The 24399-nt window shown below is 38.3% G+C and overlaps 1 protein-coding gene across 1 annotated transcript in view; it reads right to left on the bottom strand.

The window, feature by feature from the left end:
- LOC142422649 (ADP-ribose glycohydrolase MACROD2-like) overlaps positions 1-24399 on the bottom strand; it is a 717500-nt gene that overhangs the window by 355581 nt on the left and 337520 nt on the right. The window lies entirely within an intron of this gene.

Below are 24399 nucleotides of genomic sequence, written 5' to 3'. Positions count from 1 at the left end.
CTGAAATTCAATAAATTCAATAACCTCCTTTTCATAGAAATATCTTCCCCCTTTTCTTGTAAATGAACTCTGAAAATTTTATCTGCAGTTAACTTTGTATATTGTGGCAGTTAAGATTTTATCTAACTTGGTGGTAATTTGTGTTAAGTAGGATTGGAGGTCAAGCTGTCAATCAAGTTGCAGCCTGATGATGCTTCCTGGGTGTCATGGCTTTTTTATAGTGGAGACACTGGGACCTTCTCTCTTGGACCTTTGGCCTTCTGCTGAAACTGGATCTTGCATCTAGTTTCTCAATCTCCTATTGCATCACTTGCCAACCCAAGAGCCAGCAGAGGGCTACCAAAGGTGGATTCATTCAGCTGGCTTAAGAGTCATATTACCTCTGCCTCCACTAGCCTGTGCCTCCTATTGTCCATGCTTTGTCACCCGGTTTTCTGCTCATAAGCTTCCTTGACTCAGGAGAACCTGGTTTGAACTAGATGGAAATACTCATTTCTACAACTGTGTAAGTCATTTCTTAATAAAATCTCTTTCTAGATACAACACATACAAGTGTCACTGATTTTGCTTCTCTAGAGAGCTGAGCTAACACATTATTCTACCAGAAGTGTGGTCATCCTAGAGAAATAAATAGCGATAGAAGTGGAGACTTGTTTGACCTCAGCTTCATAGCAATCCAGTGGAGGTGGACTCAGATATGGCCACAGAGTTTACATGGCCGGTTTCTGAAAAGAACACGCAAGTGAATGAAGGTTTTGACTCTTAGATGCTATCTTTTGTTATTCTGACCTAAAATGGACCAAAGGAAGATAACAGATCTTAAGTTAAAGCTCACAAGGCAAATATAGCTTTTGAACTTCCCTGAGGCAAGAGGTAAGTTTAGACAAAAAGAAGGATGGAAGGTGTGATTCATCCTGCCAGTGAGATGTCAGGTCACATTGCAGATGAATGGGATAATCTAGATAAGTAAGGATTGGATATGTTTAAGATCTGGCTGGGTTAGGATTGTATTGATTTCTCCTACCTATTGCTATTGACAGGATCTCTGATTGCGTGGTGGTTATGCATTGGACTGCGATCTGAAAGGTCAGCAGTTCGAAAGCACCAGAGACTCCACAGAGAAAGGCAGGGTTTTCTACTTCCTAAAGAGTTAGTCTCAGAAACCTAAAGGGCAATTCTACCCTGTCCTATAGGGTCCCTATGAGTTGGCATTGACACAATGGCAATGAGGGAGGGAGGGAGGGACTATTATTGACATAATGTATAACAGAAATGAATATTAAAGATTATGAGAGCTTGTAAGCCTACTACCTGATCCAGTCTTCACAATTAGGTTTTCTAAAAATGGGTATTATGAATTATCTGCAAGGAAAAGCTTTTTGTTTGAAACCAAGGTAAAGCCTTAGAAAAGGTAAGCCCCACTCAGCCAGTGCCTTGAGCACCGAGGTATTGGGAGACTGAAGAGGGGGAAAAAAAGGTGACATAGAGTTTTTGAATATTAAGCAAGTGATTTGCCTGTGAATGAATACATCTAGGTTGGAAAAGTCTGGGCCTATGAGAAAACATACTGCTCTAGGACTGAAAGCTAGACAGAGACTACAGGCAGCCTGAAATGCTCACTAGGTAACTACCTGGATCCACTTATTGAGTGGAAGTGGGTGAAACAGCTACGGAGAAACAAGTTGAGTCTGGTCACTGAAAACCATGGGCCTGATTCACAAGTACTAGAGGAGAGATGAGAGTGAACTGGCTGGACTGAAACTTGAAGAGTTGTGTGGAACCCAGGCCTACAGAGATGTGAAGAGGGCAGTGACCTGAAGCAGATCTGAGCCTATGGAGATGTGAAGGCACCAGTGATCTGACAGGGGAGTCATGTGGGGACTCCTTATCTTGCAACGGTATCCATTGATCTAATTTGGAATAGTTAGGACTGAGCTGACCAGAACAAGCCCAGATGAAGAAAAGGATGTTTGACCCTGTTAACTGGTATACATTGCTTTCTATCTACATGCATGACCTTCCCTGGTTTGACTTTCATCTGGATGCACACACACAGGCTCTAACTGGAATGAAGAGGCTTCACATCAAAGAACATGCTAGTTTCCTCAAAGCACTGGGTTAATATAAATGGGCTGTTTAGGAATTGAATACCCAAAATTTTGGCAAAAATGACAGAGATAAAGCCATGAAATGACTGACTTACAAGCTTTCATAGGTGGGGGAAGATGTTGGTAGGATTATAGGATTCAGGTATAGGTATTCACCAGACTGCAGTTGCTAGGCAGAGAATATTTCTGTTTTGCTCACTTATGAAATATAAGATTTAGTTGTATCCCACCAGCCACAAGTATGATTTTCTTACTGTTTTGCTTGATGGTTAAGAATGATTAAAGTTGTGTAAGTATGTCAAGTTGACAAAAGGTGGTCTGTGGCCGTTAGATTATATGTCAATTTGATGGTACCCGCGTGGAGGTAGGGGCAGAGCCCAACCTATCAATCAACTGTAGTCTGATAATACCTCCTCATGAGTGTAGCCTTTTTATAAGGGAGAAACTGGAAACTTCTCTTTCTCTTTTTGCCCCTTTGCCTTTTTGCTTCCTGTGTCTCTCTTTCTGCCTCCAAAGATGGCGCCATGTAGACTACCTGACCCTGAGAGCTGACAGTATCCTGCCATGTTCCCACGGCCTTGGATCTATGCAACTCTGCATCCACTGTCCTGTGATCTCTCTGCTTCCCAGTTCACCTTTTGACATAACCAGCCTGCAACTAAATGGGTCTGAAGAGAGTCTCAGCTATCATTGAACCTATGGGCTTGAGTTGGACTGAGCTAGCGCAACTCATGATGTAAATCTAATCTGTATGTAAAGTTCTTCCCTGTTCATAGATGAGTGCACCGTTTTTGTTTCTCTTAACAACCAAGCTTCACATGTATTTGCTTGAATGAAGAAAAAAGGTAAGTCAAGTATGGGCACTAGAATTCCAGTCAGATAGGTTTATTCCAAATACAACACATTTATATGTGTTTCTTTAAGATCAGGAGTTCTCAGTAATACATTTGTCTTAGTTTCCGTAAGGAATATTCACAACCAAAGTCCAATAAAATGGCATCTTCCAAGGGGATCTGTTGGACTAGTTATAGTCAAAATGTTGAGATCAATTCATAAAATTGACCATTCATAAGGTTACAGTAACTATTGGGGGGGAATTCTGTTTTGGGGGGGGATTCCAAAGGCATAATCTTGAAAGATTTTCTTAAGACACAAGAGTTGTTTATCTGAAAAACTGTTCACAAAATTTTAAACTGTATTAAAGAGAACAAGGCTGGGAAAGTTGAAGCAAGGAATTTTTGTCCATCGTGACAACATACGGACCCATTCTTGAAATTAACAAGGTTGTACCTATGAAAGGGAAACCTTACCCCATCCATCATACAGCCCTGATCTTATTCCTCCGTACATCTTTTTTGTGCTCCAAATAAAAAGAACAGTGAAAAGGAACACAGCTTGAGTCCAAGGATTCTAAAACTGCCACTTAGATGTGGTGTAAGTCAAAAAGTATAGCATTCTTCAGGAAGGTTTAGAGATATGGAAACACTGCCTTTAGATATGTATAGATGTAGATGGAGGATATGTCAGGAAACATCAATAGCTTCACCTTTTAATGTTTTTATTGAATGAAGATTATAATCTTATAACAGTCACTTTTGAAATAGTTTTATATTTTAATATTATCTAATGTAAAATTTCCAAGGACTGCTTAAAAACTGTTTTAAAACTCGTGTGCAAGGCAATAAAAAAGGACTCATGTTGTTCAGGAAAGACCAGTCCTTGGAGAGGGACATCATGCGTGGTAATATAGAGGGACAAGGAAAAGGAGGAAGACCCTCGAAAAGATGGATTGACACAGTGGCTTCAACAATGGGTTCAACCATTGGGAACAATTGTGAGGCTGGCTTAGGACCAGGCAGTGATTCATTCTGTTGTGCACAGGGTTGCACAAGTTGCTGTGCATAGGGTCAGAACCAGTTTGATGGCACCCAACAGCTGTAGACAGTCAACCAAGATATGGATCCCAAATACAACACGTTCTATCTTTTTTACCTCAGGCAGGTTTCCTAACTTTGTCTTATCTGTGAAAAAGTGATCAAGAGTATTCACCTTTACACAGGAGTATCAAGAGAACTGGAGAGTTAATATAAGTAAAGTGCTTAGAATAGTACCTATAACATAATAAATAGTCAACAAGTAAAATCTTTATGAAACTAAAATATCTACTGTCTAGTAAATTGTCCCAAAGAGTAAAATAATCTAATTTAGTAGTTGTATTCAGTCTTCAGATCATTAGTGTGGCATTCAATCCACAACTTAATTCTTGGTACTTTCCTACATCCTACATACAAAACAACCGCTGCCATGGAAAAGTAATTGCAGGGAGGAGACGAAGAGGAGCTGACACCAAGGGCTCAAAAGAAAGTAAATGCCTAGAAAATAATCATGGTAACATATATACAAATATGTTTGAAACAACTGAGGTATAGATTTTTATAAGAGCCCCCAATAAAATGATCTTTTAATAAAAAAGTAAAAGTAATTAGATTGTGGTAAAATATTGGTTCTTTTTGAAATTCATCTTATACTTCCATAGTGTACTTTTTTCTCCTCAACCTTTGCTCTTTAAAGTGAACATTTTTCTTATTTGAGGGGGAAAAGAATAGATATATTACAGCTGTAAAAATAAGTTGAATGTTTCAAAGAACCAGGCCTGGCATCTTTCAGAATAAAATAGTTTGAAGCAATGGTTTTATGTATTATTATGGGTACTTACAAAGTTTTTTTAAAATAAAAGTGACCTCATTGGTCAGTCCCAAAATCTTGAGAGCAGTGACTAGTTTAAAAGTTCATTTGCTTACATCTCATCAATATCTTTGTACTCACAGATTTATTTGTCTTTCTTAGCTGATGACCAGACCTGTTCTCTGTCCAATTTCACTACCAGTAAATGTCAGGAACAGCGAGCTCATCAGCTGTTTTCAACCAGCACTTTCAGATAAAGGCAGTGAGTGCTGTAACTCATGGTTTTATGGGATATATTTGGCATCTAGAGTTTTCCATAGGGAATTCCTAAATTTAACACAGAAATGTTTGTTCTAAAGGGCCTTTCTGAGGTGGAATGAACTCAATGGAGGCGATTTTTTTTTAAGTATGTGAAGGCAAATTTCTGTTTATGAAAACCATCTATTTGTAACATTTCTGTTACTATCGCAATGAGTTAGGCAATGTTATTCTTCCCAATTTACATTTGGGGAAATTCAAGCACACATAAATTACATCTACAAATAATGAACTCAGCTATCAAGGGATAGTACTGGCCTAAGAACCAGGACAGCAGTGTCCTTAACCACAGTGCTAGGCAGGTGGGAATACATTCCACTAAATTTGGATCGAATAGTTGTCCTGGAAGTATAGCTGAGCCAGGGTCTACTGATAAGAATCTGGTTATTTCTTTCTTCTTAATGTGAAAGATGCAAAACTAGATTTACCAACTCCTCCCCAAGAATGAACAGACACTTTATCGTTCTGAAAGGCTCTTTCCATCCTCACTGATGTCAAGTTTGGATTGATAAAATGGCTTATCTTTGGCCAATATGGTGTGGGCAGGTGCTGTCGATTTCATTTTACCTAGTCTCAAAACTAGGTCCTGGGCCATGCTCACATGTGTTCTGATATTTGAATCCATTGCTGCAGCCACTGTGTCAATCCATCTTATTGAGGGTTTTACTTTTCTTCGCTGTCCCTCTCCCTTACAAACTATGTGTCTTTCTTTCACCAGGGACTGGTCTCTACTAATAACAGGTCAAAAATATGTAAGACAAAGTCTCATCATTTTTGCCTCTAAAGTGTATTGTGGTTGTACTTCTTCCAAGACAGATATGTTTCTACTTTGGGAAGTTCATGGTTCTTTGAATATTCTTTGCACACATCAGGATTCAAATGCATTGTTTCTCCTTTGGCCATCTTTATTTAATGTCCGACTTTCACATGCATATGAGTTGTTTGAAAATGCAATGGCTTGGGTCAACCTCAGCACCTCAGTCCTTAAAGTAACATCCTTGTTTCTCAACACTTTAAAAGGTCTTGAGCAGCAGATTCACAAAATGCAATGAATTATTTGATTTCTAGACTGCTGTTTCCATGAGTATTGATTGTGGATCCAAGGAAAATAAGATCCTTGCTAGCATTGATCTTTCCTTTGTTTAACTTTCTGTTATCTATTGGTCCAGCTGTGAGGATTTTGGTCTCCTTCACAGTGAATCATACTCCACACTGAAAGCAGCAATCCTGGATCTTCATAAGCAAGTGCTCATCTGCATATTGTGTCATCTGCATATTGCAGGCTGCTAATAAGCCTTCCTCCAATCCGGATGTCATATTCTTTTTCTTATAATCCAAGTTCCCTGATTGTTTGCTCAGCATACAGACTTAATAAGTATGGTATACAGATACAATCCTGACAAACAATCTTCCTGATTTTAAACCATACAGCATACTCTCATTCTGTCCACACAACTGCCTCTTGATCCATGTACAAATTCAGCACGAGCACAACGACGTGTTCTGGAATTCCCATTCTTTTCAAGGCTATCCCTAGTTTTTTATGGTCCAGACAGCCAAACACTTTGGCATAGTTAATAAAACAGAAGTAAACATCTTTCTGGTATTTTCTGCTTTGATCCAAGATCATTTGACATCAGCAATGATACCCCTTGTCCCATGCCCTATTCTGAATCCTGCCTGTACCTTTGGCAACTCCCTGTCAATGTACTGTTGCAACTCTTGTAGGATGATCTTCAGCAAAATTTTACTTGCACATAATATCAATTATATTGTTCTATAATTTTCACATTCTATTGGGTCACCTTTCTTTGAAATGGTACAAATGTACATCTCTTCTAATCTGATGGCCAGGTAGCTGTGCGCTTCCGAGTGCTTCATCGGCTTGTTGAAACACTTCAATTAATATTCCATCAATTCTTGGAGCCTTGCTTTTGGCTAATACCTTTAGATTTCTTCCTTGAGTACCATCCTTGTTCACATGCCATATCTTGAAATGAGTGAATGTTTGCTAGTTCATTTAGATATAAGGGCTGTATCTCTTTTCCAGCGTCTCTTAATGTTCCCTGCACCACTCAATATTTTACCCATAGAATTTTTCAATGCTACATATCAAGGTTTGATTTTTTTAGTTCTTCCAGTTTATGATATGTAGAACATGTTCTTCCTTTTTGTTTGTTTGTTTTTTCAATCGAGGTCTTTTCATATTTGATTATACAATTTTACTTTGTCTTCTTGAGCTGTCCTTTGAAATTTTCTGCTCAGCACTTTGATTTTATCACTTCTTCCATTTACCTTACCTATTCTATTCAGAGCAAATCTCACAGTCTCTTTAGTCATCCACTTTGTTTTTCTTTCTGTCTTTTGAATACCCTTTTGCTTTCTTCATCTACAGTGTTTTTGATATTGTCCCATAGCTCTTCTACCATCAGTGTTCAATGGATCAATTCTGCTCTTGAGATATTCTCAAAATGCAGGTGGGATATCTTCAAAGCCATATTTTGACTCTCATAGACTTATCTTAATTTTCTTCAGTTTCAACGTGAATCTGTCCCAGTTTTAGCTGCTGATACTGAGTGAGTTAGTTTATTGTGCCAACCTGGCCGATAAATGTGGGATTAATTGGAGGGTGGAGGGATAAATGGCTCAGTGAGCCTCGCCTTTCTTGTTCTCAGGTTTCTTGCTCTGTGATGGTCGCACCAGGGTGGAGCTGCCTTAGCAGTTCCCTGCTTCAGCTTGCAAGGCTGACTTCCTGCAAGACATCCCCAAGGAGAAGCCACCTGGTCCTACCCCGATGCAGTCCTGGGTGCTGGAGCACCCATGTGGAGATTTCTGCCAGTGCTGAGATGTTTACACATTCACTGACTCGGCTTTCCTCCTGCAGTCGACGTCATTGAATCTGTTTTGTGAGATGCAGGAGGACTTTGTTGATTGGTGTTAGACATATGGGTTAATGTTGGACTTGTGGGCTTGGACAGCACTGGGTTGGGATGTTTTCTTGATGTATATAACTCTCTCTTATACTTGAGTTTCTGTGGATTTGTTTCTCTAAAGTACCAGACCAATACACTGAACTTCTCTATCTTCTCTTCTCACAGTTGTAGTCAATTCAATTTCTTTATATTGATCTGGAGAAGTTCATATGTACAGCTGCCTTTTAAATTGTTGGGAAAAAGGCAAATGCTATGAACAAGTGGTTAGCCTTATAAAACTCTATCATTATGAATGGCCTCTGACCTGAGAGGTTCATCGTTTGGCACTATTGCTGACAATGTTCTGCTGCTGTGAATGAGGCTTTCGGTATCTGGCAATATTCTGTTGCTATTCAGATGTTTCCAATGGCCAATTTATCTGAAGTCGTAGTCTGTCCTAAGTCTAGAAGCTCTGCTGAAACCTGTTCCCTTTGGGTGATTCTGCTGGTATTTGAAATACCAGTGACATCGCTTCCAGTATCACACAACTTACAAGCTACCACAGTATGGCAAACTGACAGAAAATAATAGGTTCTCTTTTTTAAATAAACATTTTAAATTGACAATAATAAATATTTATTGTAAAAAAACTGGACAGCTCAGGTAAGTACAAAAGCACATATACAAAGGGGTTTCAAAAAGTTCATAGGAAATAGAATTCAAAGATAATGGAACTTTTCTATGAGCTTTTTGAAGCCACTCCTTATGTGTTTCTTATTTTTGTTGTTAGGTGTCATCGAGTCAGTCCCAACTCATAGTGATCCTATCGATGTACAACATATCAATAGGCCTATGTCATCCTCACAATTGCTCCTGTGTTTGAGCCCATCAATGCAGCCACTGCTACAATTCATCTTGTTGAAACTCTTCCTTGTCCCTGTCCTGCTACTTTACCAAGCATGATGTCCTTCTCTGGGACTGTTCTCGCAGGACAACACTCCAAAGTACATGAGATAAAGTCTCACCATCCTTGCCTCTAAGGAGCATTCTGGCTGTACTTTTTCCAAGACATAATTTGTTTGCTCTTTAGGCCATCCATGGTATTCTATATCCTTCATCAGTACCATGATTCAAATGCATCCATTCTTTGTTGGTTTTCCTTATTCAATATTCAACTTTCACATGTATATTAGGGGACTGAAAATGGCCTGGTTTGGTTCAGGAGCACCTTAGTCCTCAAAATAACAATCTTGCTTTTCCACACTTGAAAAAGATTTTATGCAGCAGAGTTTCCCAATGCAATGAGTTATTTAACTATGCTTCCATGATTATTAACTAAATCCCTGACAACTTCAATCTTTTTTCCATTAATCATGATGTCACCTACTGGTCCATTTATGTGGTAAAAAGATGCACTACCAATGCACACCTTTCCTGGTTTTAAACCTTGAGGTATCCCCTTGTTCTGTTTGAACTGCCCCTTGATCCATACACGGGTTCCACATGAACAGGACGAAGTACTCTGGAATTCCCATTCTTCCCAAGACCTTTCATAGTTTGTTATGATCCACACAGATGAATGCCTTGGCATAATCAATAGCCTTTTTGGTACTCTCTGCTTTCAGCCAACATCCATCTGACATCACCAATGGTATCCAAAGCACATTTGTTTTCCAAATTACATCTTCCCAAGTACAATAAAATATTTGTTCTATTTGAGTAGCAATACATTGACAGAGAGCTGCCAGAGTTTCAGGGTGGATTCAGAAGAAGCAGTGGATAACATTTGGCTAAAAGTAGAGAATACCAGAATGGTGTATACTTCTGTTTTATTGACTACACCAAGGTATTTGTATGGATCATAATAAACTATTGATAGCCTTGACAAGAATAAGAATTCCTGAACACTTCATTTTGTTATGCAGAACTTATACATGAATGAGGAGGCAGCTGTGTGAACAGACCAAGGGGATATAGTACATGCTTTAAAATCAGGAATGTGTATGTCAGGGTTTGCATCCTGTCATCATACTTATTCATTCTGTATCCTTAGCAACTAATCAGAGAAACTAGACTTCATGAAATAGAATAGGGTATCAGGATTGGAATAAGGCTTATTAATAACCTTCACTATGCAGATTAAACAATTTTGCTGCTGAAAGTGAGGCGGATCAAGGATTGCACTTTTTTTCAGCATGGATTTCAACTCAATGTAAAGAAGACTAAAATCCTAACAACTAGAGAAATAGTAATGTCATAACAGAGAAAAGATTGAAGATGTCAGGCACTTCATTTCACCTTGCTTAACACACCATCAATATTCATGGAAGGAGCAGTCAAGAGATCAAATGACAGGTTGCATTGGGTAAATCTACTATCTAAGATCTCTTTAAAGTGTTGGAAATGAAGGAGGTTTCTTTGAGGACTAAGGTGTGACTGACTCAAGTTGTGGTATTTTCAACAACTCACATGCATGTAATATTTTGTCATTGAATAAGTTAGACCTAAGAGGATTCAATGAGTTTGAATTATGGTACAGGTAATGAATATTGAAGGTACTGTGGACTGTCAAAAAAAGGCTCCTTAGAGGCAATGACGGTGAGACTTCATCTCCTGTACTCTGGGCTAGTTATCAAGAGAGACCAGTTCCTGGAGAAGGACATCATGCTTGGTAAAATAGAAGAGTTATGAAAAAGAATAAGACCTTCAACCAGATCAATTGATAAGTGGCTGTAACAATAGGTTCAAGCATAAGATCAACTGTGAGGATTTGGCAGAACCAGGTCATGCTGTATTCTGTTGAACGTAGGGTTACTATGAGTGGGAACCAACTTGAGGGCACCAAACAATAACAACAGGAGTTGTACAAGTCTCCTTGAGTCTCTACTTTGAAAACTTTCCATCAACATCTTAATATCATTATAAAAATAATTTTACATCAAGTCACTATCATGGCAAGTACCTCATACTGTGTATGAATATCAGCCCAAAATGGATCGATGTCTTTTCAAAGAAATAAAACCAACGTAACAGACACTCATACCAGAGTGATAAGCAAACCTCACTGGAAATTCAAGTCCATATGAGGAGAGGTTGTCATGTATGTCTTAAAGACAATTACATTTCTGGTGGTAGGAAAACAAGGAGGAGTAACTTTCCATTGCAAAAATACTTAACAACACTTATAAGAACTCAAGGGGAGTATATGCCTGGTGCTATGTTTTTAATTGGACACTTTTGACCCAGTTTATATCCAACCCTTGGTGGTCCAGGCAATCTGCTGTAGACTATTGAGATTTACACTCCCTTATTTTGAGGTATGCACCACCCTTCAGAGTCCTCATCAGAAGTACACAATATGGAAATCCCACTAAGTAAGCTGGGCACTACCTCAAACTATCCCGTAGTCCTTGGATTTAAGGCTGAAATGCTCTGGTGTGAGAAGAAGCAGATGACTGCTGTCCCATGTCACTGGACTTTGGTTAGAATCTAGCCTTGAGGGTGCCCAATAAATGGTGACCCTGCACTACCATATACTTACTATTTCAATGTCCTCTTTGCTTCATTATGAAATGTATTCATCTGGTAGGCAAGGTTCTGCCACTCTCAATTATTGGAAATTTTGCCCTATCACTAACCCCCATTATTTCTAAAATAGTATCCAGTCACATAAAACTTTTAACAATTTATGGAATTCAGTTTGTAGCCAGTCTATACTTGTATAATGTCTTTTTCTCCAATATTTTAAATTCTATACCATTGACTAAATTAATAGCACTATCAGTAGAATTACCTTATGCCCCAGAGAGATGATTAATAATGTTCTCAAACATAAAATGACAAAGCTAGCTCTAAGGTGAACCAGAGACATATATAAACCATAGATGTTTGAATGGAGTTGGGACTTTAATTTTAGCCTGAACATGGCCTTACTTGATGCTCACCCTCACTGAAAATATGGATGATAGAGGATGTTGTGGTGGAGAAACTAGATGGTACTCAGCTATCAGAAAGAACAGCTATTAGGATCTTAAAGGTTTGTCTTCAAACAAGCATCCATCTAAGTGTGGCATCAACTGAGTATACATGGAAGAAGTACAATAGCATGTGTTATCCAACGATTAACATTAATAAAATCCAAATACAAAGGATGGTATCAAGGTTTCAGTTGCAAACACCTGGTTTGCAGAAGTCCAAAATCCATTTGCAGGGTCCACACATGGATTAAGCCTCCAGTGAATTGCCTCTGACCATCACTGAGGGATGTAAACAGTCTTGAGTTATCAAACAGAGATCATGGTAAATTTGATAATGGTAGATGTAGTTAGGCAAAATATAATATATTATCATTTGATCTCTCTTTTGTTTCATTTTTAAAGTCATTTCTGTTAAAAAAAAGAAGTGAGGAAGGATTTCATGAATTATGCCTCTGATGAATTCCTTCTGACCATAGACCAGGTAAATGAATAGTCTTGCAGTTAGGTTAAAATTTAACACCTTATCATTTGATCTCCCTTTTAAGTCACTTCAAATTTGGTTATATTTTCTACTTCTTATTTTGATTGAGATTTTCTCTCATTTTCATTGTTATTGTATGTTTTTCTATATATGCAAACCAGGAGAGATACAGTAAATGGATTAATGATACCTTGGGGGTATAACAAGGAAGGTTGGGTGGAAATGGGAAGCTAGTAACAATGAATACAAAAAGGTGATGTTGTAAGACGAATTGTGGTAATGACTGCACAACTCTCCTTAATATGACAGGACTATTGAATTATATGATGTGTGTGCTACATAGTAATAAAAGGATTTTTTAAGTAGGTTAGAACTGATTTTTAAATATGGTTAATGAATCCCACAGCACTATATGTGACACTGTTCCATTACTGTTCAGTCACTAATCTTTCAGAAGTGCATGACCTATTCCTTCATTGTAGTCTGTTGTGAGTCTGGAAGCTCCATGAAACCTGTGCACTTTGAGTGACTCTGTTGATATTTAAAATAGTGGTGACATAGTTTCTAGCATGATAGCAACACAGGATGGCAAACTGACAAATGCTCTGTGGGTAAACTACTAACGGAATCCAGAATTGATTACAAGTTCTGGAATAGAAATTCATAGAAGTAGATTCCCTGCAATTGAATCTATTCTGATTGATAGTGACATTACAGGCAGAGAAGAATAGCCATTATGACTTTCAGAGACCGTAAGTCTTTACAGGAGAAGAAAACCTCATCTTTCTCCCAGTGATTTCAAACTGCTGATCTAGTGGTTAGCCATCCAACTCTTAACCTATGACACCATCAAGGCTCCTGATAGAAATGGACAGTAATGGTCAATTCATTTCTAATCACAAATGATAGCACAATTCATCTTCCAAATCATTTGTCTTTTTTCATAAGCAATATTCACTTGTTTTTAATAAATATGTGCGTATCCCATAGTAGTTATACTCTGAGTAAAAATAAGATTGTGACACATCTCACATAAATATGCCCTTAAGAGTAATAAAGCAATCAGTGCATTTTTTATAATGATGAATAAAGAAATTTAATTTTGTTTATTCATGAAGGTTGTTTTTCATAAAGGACAAGTTAAGGGAAGGAATGAGATTCAGAAGGGCTAGATGCAAACAGAAATGCATATTAAGATCCTAGCACATTATTTGGTAATTCAGACATCGTGGACAAGTATAACTTCTTAAAACCTTCTATCGTGTACTGTTTGATACAAAGTACAATGGAACTCTAATGTCACAACATTTTAATTTATTTTGTAAGTGTACATTTGGAGTGACTCTGTTACCTCCACTGATATCGCAATATTAGACTATTTATTAATCTGGATACAACCCAGAGCCTTTGCAAGCTGCTCCATATTCCTAATGGCTGTGCTGGTGACTTGGCTGTGAAGTAGACACACACACACACACACACACACACTCCTTTTATGTCCACAGCTTCATTAGGCTCTTCTGGCTTTCTTGGCAAGTGTCAGCTGTCATTCTCCTACAGCAGATGGCTTCTTAGCCATGTAGACGGGACCCTTCTTTGTCAAGAGATTGCATTTCCAGATGCAGAACCAATACTTGGGAATCCCAGGGACTCTCTGGTAAACAAACAATTATAGGCTTTTGGAAGGAAAGCCTCAAATCTTTTGCTTAAAGGAGCCTAAGACAGAGGTCATATCTCTAATGCCCTGAGTTAATAACTCTTCTCTATATTTCCTCATCTCCTTGCCCTACCCCTCACAGTCAGATTTTACGATTTCAGTCTAGCACTCTTTTGATTCTATCATAATTAGAATATTATCACTATATTTACATTGTGATTCTCCCATATCTATGAATTCCTCTCTTGCCTCTATAATTCAGCAATTTCTTTTAACCTACCTCCTTAATTCCCTACAAACATGAGTCAGGTTCTCGGCTTTGTGAATGTTCCTAAAGAACGCTTTGTTGTCCATGCTTGCACTTATCAATAGAGTCAATAATGAGTCCAAAATTCACCTACCAGGACATTTTTCCAATCAAAATTAATATTGTTTTCATCTCAGTAGTTCTTATCCTCTAATATCTCTTTAGACAATTTAAAAAGTGAAGTATTCAAGATTTAAGAAAAAACTACCTTATCTGATGCATGGTATAATAAAAATTATCAAATCATTCTTTAAAAACAAAAGAAGCAAAAAATAAGTTCCCTCATTAGCTTCTATCAATCTGGTTATAGATCTAGTTTTATAGCTGAACATGCATGTGGATAAATTATTTCTGATGAACAGATTTCTTTTGTCTGTTTGTTTTCTTTAGTTGTTCGAGAGTTTTTATCCAGCTGTCCTAGAAGGCTTGGGTCCATCTATAATTTACATTAGAAAGCTGAGTAAAAAGCCCTTAGGAAAAAGCGGATGTGTGGAAGTGACCAGACTAGACCCAGCACTGAATAAACAGTTGTTGAAAAAATGACTGAGGAAAAACACAGGGCAATTAGGCAAAATATCTGCAGGGCCTCTTAGAATACCTATTCTACCATCTGTTTCTACTGATTAGCTTAAACAAGAGACTTAGCATCACCCCTCATCCCTCCTAACCAACTAATTCAGAGACTTGGGTGAAAATAAGATCAATATAAACAATTGAATGCTAGTGAGTTGGATAAAGAATATTAAAAAATCTTCACCCATTTTGAGCCAGAGTCTTCCATCTGCTTCTCTTAAAATTACATACTCCTGGAGAAGGTGCTGCAATACCATCTTCAAAGTGCCCAAACAAAGTCCTAGACGGGTAATGATTATTATGTAATTATTAGTTATCAGCTAGGAAGATGGTAATATCCTTTATTCACTCAGGGCCATTCCTTAAATAGAGCCAGAAAAAGTATGAGCCAAGAAGCCAAGGGGAAAGAATGTTTTTAAAAAAACTGGTAGAATATGAGTTATAGTAGAAGTCTGGCAGCTGGGTGGGAGGTGGACAACCTACACTCATCTTTCTTGCAGTGTTGACCTTTTTTGTCTTAATCTGGGCCCTAATTAACTAAACATGTATTTTCCCAAAATTGATTTCAGATTGCTATCTTTTATGATTTAAAATGTCAGATATCACGAAAAGGCAAGCTTGATTTTCATAGGGGATTGATTTTCTTAACTTTCTAAAATTATTTCTTTTACACTATTGGGAGATAAAATGAGTCTATCTTCTCCCATAAAGATATACAGCCTTGAAACACCTATATAAAGTTGCTATGAGCAGATGGACATTGGGCCTCCACCCAAGTACTCCCTCAATGCAAGAACACTTTGTACTAATAAACTGGCATTCCACGACGCTCACCTTCCTAGCACAATTGCTGAAGACAAATGTGTGCATAAGCAAAAGTGGTGAAGAAAGCTGATGGTGCCTGGCTATCAAAAGATATAGCGTTGAGGGTCTTAAATGCTTGAAGGTAAACAAGCAGCCATCTAGCTCAGAATCAACAAAGCCCACATGGAAGAAGCACACCAGCCTGTGTGATTATGAGGTGCCTAAGGGATAAGGTATCAGACATCAAATAACAAAATATATCATGGTGTGCTCACCTTTCCAATACGATTGCTAAAGACAAATGTGTGTATAAGCAAAAGTGGTGAAGAAAGAGGATAGTGCCTGGCTATTAAAAGATATAGCGTCTGGGGTCTTAAAGGTTTGAAGGTAAACAAGCAGCCATCTAGCTCAGAAGCAACAAAGCCCACATGGAAGAAGCACACCACCCTGTGTGATCATGGGGTGTCAAAGGGATCAGGTATCAAGCATCAAAGAACAAAAAATCAAATCAGAATTGGGACCCAAGACCCATCTGTAGGCAACTGGACATCCCCTTACAGAAGGGTCCCAGGAAGGAGAAGCAATGATGAAACATATAACTTTCTTCTCATTCCTAAATGTGTCCCTGTAACACTCCACCCCCCCCACCCCGGCCCCGCTATCATGATCCCAATTTACCTCACAAATGTGGCTAGACCAAAGGATGTACACTAGTACAGATAGGAACTGAAAAAGACAGGGAATCTAGGACAGATGATCTCTTCAGGACCAATGGTGAGAGTGGCGATACCAGGAGGGTGGAGGGAGGGTGGGGTAGAAAGGGGGAACTGATTACAAGGATCTACATATAACCTCCTCCCTAGGGGATGGAGAACAGACAAGTGGGTGAAGGGAAACGTTGGACATTATAAGATATGACAAAATAATAATAATTTATAAATTATCAAGGGTTCATGAGGCAGGGGAGAGTGGGGAAGGAGTGGGGAAAAATGAGGAGCTGATACCAATGACTCAAGTAGAAAGCAAATGTTTTGAGAATGATAATGGCAACAAATGTATAAATGTGTTTGACACAATGGATGTATGTATGGATTGTGATAATAGTTGTACGAGCCCCCAATAAAATGATTAATAATTTAAACAAAAAGTTGCTCTGAGCCTGGATAGCACAAGGAGCTATGAATGGGCTGGTAACAGCAAGGACAGCAGTTCAAACCCATTAACTGAGCAGTGAGAGAAAGATGAGGTTTTCTGGTCTTTTGGATTTGGAAGTCCAAAGGAGTAGCTCTACACTGCCCTACAGAATCACTGTGAGTCAGGATTGACTCAGTGGCAGTGAGATTCTTTTTCTGGTTTTGGATGACTTAGAAATGACTTGATGACAGTGAGTTAAGTGGGTATCACACTCATCATAAATAATGAGCAGCCCATTAATGTAACAGAAAAAATATTTTCAAATAAAAATTGTCAGCAACACAGGATATAAATATGATTCATTTGTCTTCATACTTTTATAATTACTTAATGTTTATAATAATTTACTTTTACTTCCTATCAGCAGGTTATTTCTACTTTTTATCAGAAAGCTACTCTAGAGTTCTAAACTGAAAATTGAAGGGACACAGGTAATTGCCTCTAATTATTTCAAATATTAGAACAATTTACTTATAGGGAAACAATAATAGCTGCAATGACAGCAACACTAATAATGATTGTAGTGACAATTTTATTTAATTACAGTGAATAAAATAAGAGTGACACTCAATTTTTTTATTGCATTTAAAATTCTAGACAAAGTAAAACTCAAACACACAAGACATGAATTCTACTTTCAAAAAGTATAATTATTTAGTAACCACTGTCAACTCTAAGATTTGGGACATAAAATTGCTGTCATTTTATTTTTTCTTTCCTCTGCTTCGGATCCCTAGTGGCACTGTCAGATAAGTGTCCCACTGCTAACCTCACTGTCAGTGGTTCAAACCCATCAGTAGGAGCACCGGAGAAAGATCAGGTTGTGTGAAAGAACAGCATGGCTGATCCTTTAAATAGCCTCATAAACCCCATGTCAGGTTGCTAGAGGTTAAATTGGCAGTGGGTTTCCTCCTCCTTCCTGAGCCAACAATTTATGCTCTGTCAATAAGATTTGCTCTGATAAGTGTATTTCTGACTTGCCCCAAGCAAGAAGCAGAGACCAGAATTACATATGTGCACTTCAAAGTGACAAGTCTTTTCCCTGGGCCACTGAAAACAACAAAGAGGGCTGTAAAGAGACGCTATTCAAATAGTTCCACGTTGTTTTTGTGTAAACATTAGAATCAACTACAAAAATGTTCCTCAGCTGCTGCTGCTTCTTTTTTAAAAAAATAGTTTTATTAGGGGCCCATACAACTCTTATCACAACTCACACACACATCAATTGTGTAAAGCACATTTGTACATGCATTGCTCTCATCAGTCTCAAAACATTTGCTCTCCCCTTAAGCCCCCAGCATTAGCTCCTCCCTTTGATAATTTATAAATTATTATTTTGTCATATCTTGCCCTGTCCGACGTCTCCCTTCACCCACTTTTCTGTTGTCCCTCAGCTTTTTCTCAGTAGAAAATTACTAACTTTTTAAAGGTGACAATCTTTGTTATTATTTTTTAATGCTGCCCTCATACTTTTTAGCCACTTACAGAGTAAAAATTAAGTACCTCATTAAAGTAAAACATAAATGTTGGCAATATGTTTGTACTTTTAATAAAAATTGTCAAGATTATATTTTAATTTTTAAACCCACACTTGAAACCCAGTCAATCCTAGTGGCATTGCTAGGGTTAAGGTCACTGGGTCAGGTCACTCAGAGTGCTACAATCCCCACCGCTAGCCCAATGGGCTATCTCCTGTTAACAGCCCAGCCAGACCTTTGTGTTAGCCTCGGTACATTCAGAGAAACAAATCCACAAAAACTCATGTATAAGAGAAAGTTTTATATAAAGGGTATGTGCAACCCAGTGCTGCCCAAACCCACAAATCCAACATTAGCCCATATGTCCAACACCAAACCGCAAAGACCTCCTCAATTTCACAAAACACACACAGTGATGCCAACTGCAGAACAAAAACTGATTCAGTGTGCGTGTACGCATCTCAGTACTGGCAGGGGTCTCCACACGGCTGCTCCAGCACCCAGGACTACATCTGGGTAGGTCCATGTGGTTTCTCCTCAGGGATGTCTTGCAGGAAGTGAGCTTTGTCAGTTGAAGCAGGGAACTGGCTAAGGGAGCTGCACCCTTCTCCGACCATCACAAAGCAAGAGACCGGAGAACTCTAAAGGCGTAGCTCACTGAGCCATTTATCCCTCTGCCCTTCAATTAATACCACATGTGTTTATCGGCCAGGTTGGCACAACACACTTTAACTATCTCACCCTTCACTCACTCACTGCCACCCAGAATCCCAAGTAATATTTGTTATCAAATTTTAATGAAAGAACACTATGTAATATATATAGTTGTAAATTGCTTAAATTTCTTAGATTATATGAGTATTAACAAAAATGGCTTTGTAAAATCTTCCTACATTGAATTAAATTATTAGTAACTGTGCTGCCTTTTATTTTTTTTAATTTTTACTTTAATTACCACTTCATTCTCAAGAAAGTTATTGACAAAGATCTGCAATGCAATTACTAATTACCAAAGTATTGTAGCTAAAACATCAGGAAATTCCACAAAACCAGTGAGTATAAAAACACCAACAACAGTGTATACTGCAGCACTTGCAGACAAAACCAGATGATTCCAAGCATTATTGTAATTTGACAATAAAGACAGCTCTGACCGGAGCACATTAAGAGGTTCAAAATATACATTATCATCATTTTTAGCCTTCTAGGTTTATTGATACATCTAAGCTTGGCTTCCAAAAATTTTATGTAGTGTTAGAACCAACTACCGTAATACTTTTGTTTAAAAAAATAAGTAAATTTCTATGGACACATCGCACAACAATGTTAGTCATTTTAGTGCCCCCTCTCCAGCAGTGCCATCTGGTGTGGTCCACATCCTCTTCCCCCTCCAATGATATCACTGCTAAAGCATGTATGCATTCCTATTGCTACTGCATTTTAAATATAAGACCAAAAGTACAATTTCACCACTGAAAGAATTAGAGTTGTTTTAAGTTTCTCCAATCTCACATTAATCAAAGATGCCTCAGCTGTATTGATTCTTCTCTTGTTAGTAGCCCTCGGCATTCCTTTGTTCCTTGGCAGTTTGTCCATGCATCTGCGTTTAATCTGCTCTTCCCATAACTCAGAAGTAATTCCTCTTGGGACACACCCCACACTAATGTGGGCTCATTAATGCAACAAGGAAACCCCTATTTCCAAATAGGATTCCACTCAGAGGTATAGGAGTTATGGTTTAATTCACAACAATTCACTCAAATTACTTTGGTGAAAAGATGGACATGTACCCTGAGATACTACTTTGTCATATGTTGTTGTGAGGTGCCATCCAGTGCAACAGAACTCAGCACTGCCTGGTCCTGCACCATCCTCACACATTATTCTATCTGAGCCCCTTCGTGCAGCCACTGTGGCCATCCTCACATCAAGGCCACCTTCTTTTTCATCACCCCTCCACTTTACCAAACATGATGTCCTTCTCCAGTGCCTGGCCTCTCCAGACAATATGTTCCAAGTATATAAGATGAAGTCTTGCCACGCTTGCCTCTAAGGAGCACTCTGGACTTCTTCCAATGCAGAGTTTGTCCTCTTTGGGCTTTTAGCTTCCAGAACCGTAAGAAAATGACTTTCTGTGCTTTTAAACTCGCCACGTGTGGTATGTCTCTCACAGCAGCACTGGGTAATCAAGACAGGAGGTAACTCAGAAAATGAATTTTAAAAATGAATTTTAAAACTTTTTAACATGAGTTTTAAAAAATGCTATGTGGTCTCAAGAGAAATCTATAATAAGAGCTTTCTATTATGTATTCATGATTTTAATGTAGGGACCTTCTCACCCATGGAAAATGTCACAGATTAAAGGGAAAATATAATTAATTTTTACAGAAATGTGCCCTGGTGGTGTCGTAGATGACACGTCTGTCTGCTAGCCACATGTCAGCAGTTTGGGTCCACTAGGGGCTCCTAGGGAGAAAGACTAGCCTCTTTGCTCCCCTAAATATTTATAGCCTCAGACACCACAGGGGCATTCTTCGCTGTCCTATAGGGTTGCTATATCAGACTGGACTAGGTGGCAGTGAGTTTGTTTGTGTGGTTGTTGTTTTATTAACATTAGTAACTTAAGGGATAAAGATAGTAATGGATATGAAAAGACAGACACAGTCTAAGCAACAGGTAAGAAATGTGTCATGAATCATGCTCATGAAATTTAAGGAGATTTACATTTCTACATAGTAGGAAATGCCCTAGTGATAAACATGACTTAATTGTTAACCTATCTCTCTTTGGAATACATAACAGAGTCAAACATAGTCAAACATTTACTCACACCAAATCTAATCAACTGATAATATTTTATCCTTTGAAAAATCATGCAAATAATCAATGTATATGAGTTCCAGGGAAGAAAAGAAATGCTAATTCTAGTAAATCTGCTTCCTTTAGATTGAGACAGGACAAGCCATTTCCAAAGATATTTGTAAATAGGTTTAATAGATATCAGTGTTTGGCTAGACTTTTCACCTTTGTCTTTCAACATTAAATACTTTTAAGATCCAAGAGTTGGAAATATAGGGAAATTGCAAAACCTAAAAAGGCTAATGTCAAGCTTAAGTATTACAGAGCCAAATTCCAAAGGGTAAAAGTTTGATAAAATTTTCAGGAAATCTTCCTCTGAAAAAAATCTATTCATGCACATAAAATTAGCACAAACACGCTGGGAATGTGAAACAATTCAATGAAGCACAGTGATAACAGATTAACAGTAGTAGCTAGAGGGAATCATAGCTAGAGGGAATCAATCACTTGTTGATATCTAGTGAGTACACACCTCAACAATCAGCTAGATTTTAACTGGTATTTGTATTAACTGATCATCAGGCCTCCAAATTTTGCTTTATTCTAACCAATGCCAAAAGTAAAGAGAAACAGAGCTCTGTTCTTAGGCTAATTCCCCTTTACTTATCCCAAGTCTCTGCTTTTCATGAACTCTTTTTTTAAAAGTTACTCTCTTCCTTTCATGGCATTCAGGGGTAGAGAAGCTGAAGGCATCGTGTACAACAGCTCAAGTGTTACATTGCATTATCTGCATACAAGGGAGGATCAGGAGGGCAGAAATTGCCATCAAGCCAATTCTGACCCTACAAGACAATGTAAAATGGCTCTGTATGTTTTCTGGGACAAAAATTTTCAGAGAAGCAGACCATCTCGTCTTTCTCTGGTGGTCTGATTGGCAGGTTTGAACCACTGAACTTGTGGTTAGGTCCTCAATGCTTAACTGTACATAGAATTACTCACTCAGTTGCTTACCCCATCACTTCCAGCTGGCTACTACTATATTACTAGGCACAATTTGTCCTTTCTTTCCTAGAAGCCTATGCTGTTGCTATCATTACATGCCCACTGGTCAGACTCATAGCAACCCTATGTATAAAATAACCGAACAAAACTCCCCTTTCCTGCACCTGCCTCACAATCCTTGCTATGCTGTGCCCACTGTTCCAGCCACGTGTCAATCCATCTCATTGAGTGCCATCTTCTTTTTCACTGGCCCTCCACGTTACTAAGCATGATGCACTTCTCCCTCCTGAGAACATGTTCAAAGTAGCTAAGATAAAATTTGGCTAGCCTTGCTGTTGAAGAACATTCTGGCTGGACTTCTTTCAAAGCAGATTTGCTCATTCTTCCAATTGCCAATGGTGGATCCAACATGCTTCACGCACACCATAATTAAAAGGCATCATTTACTCTTTGATCTTTCTTATTCGTTGTCCAGTTTAGGTATCACTATGAGGCAACTGAAAATATCATGGCTTGGATCAGGCTCACTAAAGTCCTCAAAGTTTTAAAGATGTCTTTTGCAACAGATTTTCCCCGTATGGTCTGATTTCTTGATTGCTTCTTCCATTGGCCTTGATGGTGAATCAAATTAAAATGAAATTCTTGACAAAGTCAATAATTTCTTCCCTTATCCTGAGGCTGCTTATTGGTCCAATCGTGACCATTTTTGTCTTCTTTACACTGACGTGTAATCCATATTGTCTTTGATTTTCATCAATATGTGTTTCCAGTCCTCTTCAATTTCAGCAGGTTGTTAAAGACTTCCTTCAATCCTGATGCTGCATCTTTCTTATATTGTCCAGCCTCTCAGATTACTGGCTATGCCTATAAATTAAATAAGTACTGTGAAAGAATATAACCTTGACAACTTTCCTGATTTTAAACCAGGGAGTATTCTCCTGTTCTGTTGGCAATTTCTTAGTTGATTCACAGGTTCAACATGAGGGCAATTAAATACTTTGGAATTAGCATTCTTTGCAATATTATCCTGAATTTGTTATGACCCATGAATACTAATGGTCATGTTAACTAGTCTTCATTATGGGCATATCCATATTATAGTATCACTGACAATGACTTGTATTATGGAATAAATATTTGTGCTTCGGGGTATATGTTCTTCTTCTTTTTTAAATTGTGAATTTAGTGGTCCTTTGCTGAAATAGTAGACTTTATGATAGGTTGTTTCAAAATAAACCAAAACCAGCTAGCCCATCTCAGTTCAGTAATGCCTAAGATATTTGTATTTAAGTATTTCATTTCATTTTTGACAATATCCAATTTTCCTAGAATCAGATTTTATACATTCTATATTTTGATTATTAATCGATGGGTACAGTTGTTTCCTCTCACATTTAGTAGCACATCAGCAAGTGAAGGTCCCCAAAGCTTCACTCTTTCTACGTTACTAACGTCTACCTTCTTTTGAATTCCCCCAGTTATTTTCTGAGTGTCTTTCAACCCGCGGTGCCCAACTTCTGGCAAACTACCAGACAATGTCCCACTGCTAGTCATGTCATTTTCACTGGCCAAATTTTAAAGAAGTTTGCCAGGTCCTCCTTCCTAATTTGTGCTAGACTGCACACTCCCCTGAAACCTGCCCACCATGGATGATGCTGTTGGTAGGCCATTGTTTCTCTCCAGCAGAACAAAGAGCAAGAGAGAACAGTGGCATTACTTCCAGCATCACAGCGTCATACAAGCCACCATAGTATGTCAAACGATGAATGAGTGGATGCCTGGGAGACATTGTCTCTGATGTTTTTCCTTTGCTGTTCTTCTATTTAAAGTCGCCTCTCTTTCAATTCTAACTTGAGTGTTACAAACAAGGAGGGTGCACCAAAGGGTAGGCTGGCAGCTGGGCAGGGAAATAACCACTTTAACTTTGCTTTGATTTCTGTTTCAAGTCGGTAATGACAGTTCTCACTCCAATGCAGTCTGTTTGGGAAATATACTTAAAAGGGATCTATGATTGTTTTTGGATACATCTTAAGTGTTGTCTAATAAAAGGTAAATGCTGTAACAGATGAATTCACAGTATCTTAAAATATTTTTGTATTCTAAG

The sequence above is a fragment of the Tenrec ecaudatus genome, chromosome 12 (genome assembly GCF_050624435.1).
Source record: "Tenrec ecaudatus isolate mTenEca1 chromosome 12, mTenEca1.hap1, whole genome shotgun sequence".
Lineage (NCBI taxonomy): Eukaryota > Metazoa > Chordata > Mammalia > Afrosoricida > Tenrecidae > Tenrec > Tenrec ecaudatus.
This window is presented reverse-complemented; position numbering and strand designations above follow the sequence as displayed.